At 35.6% G+C, this 3,856-nt stretch overlaps 1 pseudogene; it reads left to right on the plus strand.

Annotated features, from left to right (window-relative positions):
- Positions 1-1,660: 1,660 nt before the first annotated feature.
- Positions 1,661-3,432, plus strand: LOC132522901 (nucleosome assembly protein 1-like 1; annotated as a pseudogene).
- Positions 3,433-3,856: the final 424 nt, after the last annotated feature.

A 3,856-nucleotide genomic window follows, 5' to 3' on the forward strand; every position in this document is an offset into this window, starting at 1 on the left:
TTAACTGGAGTATCATTCTGTGACTGGACCACATGGGTAATGGCTTCTCAAATATTACACACTTGTAGTCAGTCTAGTACAACCCTAGAGTGAGAAGTGAAGATAGATGACAATGTTACTTAGGTTGAAGTGGCTGTCATTGTGATTTTTATAAGCCTGTGTTTTGGTAGAGGGGCAGTAGCTTCACATAGAACAATAATAGTTAGCAGCCTGGCACTTTTATATAAACTCAAAAAACATTTCCATCTTCTTAAGTGGGGTAATAGTAATGATGGCTCTTGAACAAAGACCATATCCTTACTCAAAACATCACTAATTTCAAATTGCATCCTTCCAAGTTGAGTCACTGCATACTTGAAATAGTACTTTATGTGTTTTTGATATCTTATCCCATTGACAATACTGAGAATTTCAATTTTTTTTCTTATTAATATCAGCATATTTTTCTGGAGTTCTACATTTCTGATAGACTACAATCACAATCTAATTAAGTCTTATTAAAACTTTATCCGTTAAAAAAATACATTGTTAGTCTTGCATATTATTTCTAAGACTTCAGAAGGCTTCTTGGTAGCTTCAATATGCTCATTTGTCCTACCAAGATTAAAAATGGTTCTTATCTCCAGAGTCTACTCTCAAAACTGCTCTTTATGGTAATAGTCCTATTCAGCATCTATAACAGTGCCTAACATACTTAATAAATATCTGTGGAATGAATAATTAAATGAATAGTCATGGAGAATGACACAGATATACACCTGCATGTGACAAATACTAAACTTGTACAAATTCCCAGTCATAAGAAAACTAAACAAAACCTAACAAAACAAGTCAGTGGAATAATTTATGATCCATTGGAAAACTGAGCTTTCTTTCAGGCTTGGGACAAATGGGATGTTGCTTACTTTCAGGATTAGTCTAGGTATCATTTACCATCACGCTTAAAAATCAGTTGGGTTTTGTGTGAAGTGTGGGAATAAGATTCACTGAAAACCCTAAGTTAAAATATTCTTTTTCTTCCCCCTTATCTAACTAATGCCACCTTCTATCTGCCAGGATTACATAAGGGTTATTGAGTGTCTCTGCAACCTTCTTTTCTCTCAGCTCACCTTTGGAATTCTCCAGTTAGAAAGTAATGATTCCTTAGAACATTTGCTCTTAAATTAAACTTTTATTTGCCATGGGGAAGGTTAATAGTGTTTTGGGTAAAAAAAAAAAAAAACAAAAAACACACTAGGCTCACCATTGTCACAAACATGCTAAAGTTAAACCATTATCATGTTCTCCTGCTTCTCAGAAATAATGCACCTTTTTCAAACACCAATGGTATTGTCTATTGCAGGGCAAAGGTCTTCTCTAAGGTAATACTGCTGGGAACTAAAACAGACACAGATATTGAAATGGTGATACCTTATTCATGACCATATGCTGCTACTGATTTTTGCATCAAGGCATTTATCAATTTATTCCTTTTTTCCTTCTTGCTTCAACAGACTCATACTATTATTATTAAAAGTAAAACATGTAATAGGAAGATGAATAAGTAATCGAATATTCACTGATTGATATACTCAGCAGCTACTATATTACTTTTACCCTGTATAGACATGAGAAATGCATTCATAATAAAATATGATTTAAAAATTAAGTGTAGCTTTTTTAGCGCCACCTGCTCGCCGCATCGCCTTCTGCTCCTCCCGCCGCCGCCCTGAGTCACTGCCTGTGCAGCTCCGGCCGCCTGGCTCCCTGTGCTAGCAACCGATATTTGGCGTTCATACAACATGGCAGACATCGACAACAAAGAACAGTCTGAACTTGATCAAGATTTGGATGATGTTGAAGAAGTTGAAGAAGAAGAAACTGGTGAAGAAACAAAAATCAAAGCGCGTCAGCTGACTGTTCAGATGATGCAAAATCCTCAGATTCTTGCAGCCCTTCAAGAAAGACTTGATGGTCTGGTAGAAACACCAACAGGATACACTGAAAGCTTGCCTCGGGTAGTAAAAGACGCATGAATGCTCTCAAAAACCTTCAAGCTAAATGTGCACAGATAGAAGACAAGTTCTAAGAGGAAGTTCATGATATTGAAAGAAAGTATGCTGTTCTCTATCAACCTCTATTTGATAAGTGATTTGAGATCATTAATGCCATTTATGAACCTACAGAAGAAGAATGTGAATGGAAACCAGATGAGGAAGATGAAATTCAGAGGAGCTAAAAGAAAAGGCCAAGATTGAAGATGAGAAAAAGGATGAAGAAAAAGAAGACCCCAAAGGAATTCCTGAATTTTGGTTGACCGTTTTTAAGAATGTTGATGTGCTCAGTGATATGGTTCAGGAACATGATGAACCTATTCTGAAGCACTTGAAAGACATTAAAGTGAAGTTCTCAGATGCTGGTCAGCCTATGAGTTTTGTCTTAGAATTTCACTTTGAACCCAATGAATACTTCACAAATGAAGTGTTGACAAAGACATAAAGGATGAGGTCAGAACCAGATGATTCTGATCCTTTTTCTTTTGATGGACCAGAAATTATGGGTTGTACAGGGTGCCAGATAGATTGGAAAAAAGGGAAGAATGTCACTTTGAAAACCATTAAGAAGAAGCAGAAACACAAGGGACGTGGGACAGTTTGTACTGTGACCAAAACAGTTTCTAATGACTCTTTCTTTAATTTTTTTGCCCCTCTTGAAGTTCCTGAGAGTGGAGATCTGGATGATGCTGCTGAAGCTATCCTTGCTGCGGACTTTGACATTGGTCACTTTTTACGTGAGCGCATAATCCCAAGATCAGTGTTACACTTTACTGGAGAAGCTATTGACGACGATGATGATGATTATGATGAAGAAGATGAAGAAGATGAAGAAGCGGATGAGGAAGGGGAAGAAGAAGGAGATGAGGAAAACGATCCAGACTATGACCCAAAGAAGGATCAAAACCCAGCAGAGTGCCAGCAGCAGTGAAGCAGGACGTATGTGGCCTTGAGGGTAACCTGCGCTGCAATAGCCTAAACACAGGTATTATTTACTTATAGCCTTATGTTTTTGTATTTTCTCGGTAGACTCAAGTTTTTTTTTAAAGGAAAGGAACTGATATTTTAAAGACCAAATTTGTTCTACTTAGCATTTTAACTAGTTTTTCTGCCAGATACATTGAATGCACAAATTCTCTCACGCATGTTTGTTCATTGCTACATATTTGGGTCTTCCTGGAGTATTTTTATCTTGTAACTATTAGATTACAGTTATGAAAATGAACAGAACTGTGAAATGAACCAGATTTTTTGTCTTGCTAATTTTTTTTCCTGAAGAACCGAAGTATTTTTTCAGCGGGTAGTTGAATGGGTTTAAGTTCGCTTGCACTAGCTGTGCCTTTCATTACTTTGTTACAGAAATACAGTGACTTATACTAAGACAATTCATCATTTAAAAAACAACACTTGTCAAGACAAGTATATGGTTAAGAATTTCCAGTAAGACCACACCTGATAACTTAGATTGTTAATGGATTTTTGTATTTCAGGTGACAGTTACTACAAAGAAATCTTATTAACTAATAGTATGGTTATTGGTTACCACAGGGAGGTGAATAAAACCTAGTACTTTCAGAAAAAAAAAATAAGTGTAATAGCTATTCTATTCACTTATAACTTATATGAAAAAAAATTACTGGAGATACTATATTTAGAACAAGTCAACAGTAGAGTGAAAAAGAATGGATCTGAAAGAAATATAAACTTAATAAACTTATCAAGTTCATATTATGTGCAATGTGCTTCAAATATACATATGGTTAATAATTTAGAATTTACAGAGACAAATTAAAAATTATTACGCTCACTAACCATATCAATAA

Source organism: Lagenorhynchus albirostris, chromosome 7, assembly GCF_949774975.1.
Source record: "Lagenorhynchus albirostris chromosome 7, mLagAlb1.1, whole genome shotgun sequence".
NCBI classification, from domain to species: Eukaryota; Metazoa; Chordata; class Mammalia; order Artiodactyla; family Delphinidae; genus Lagenorhynchus; species Lagenorhynchus albirostris.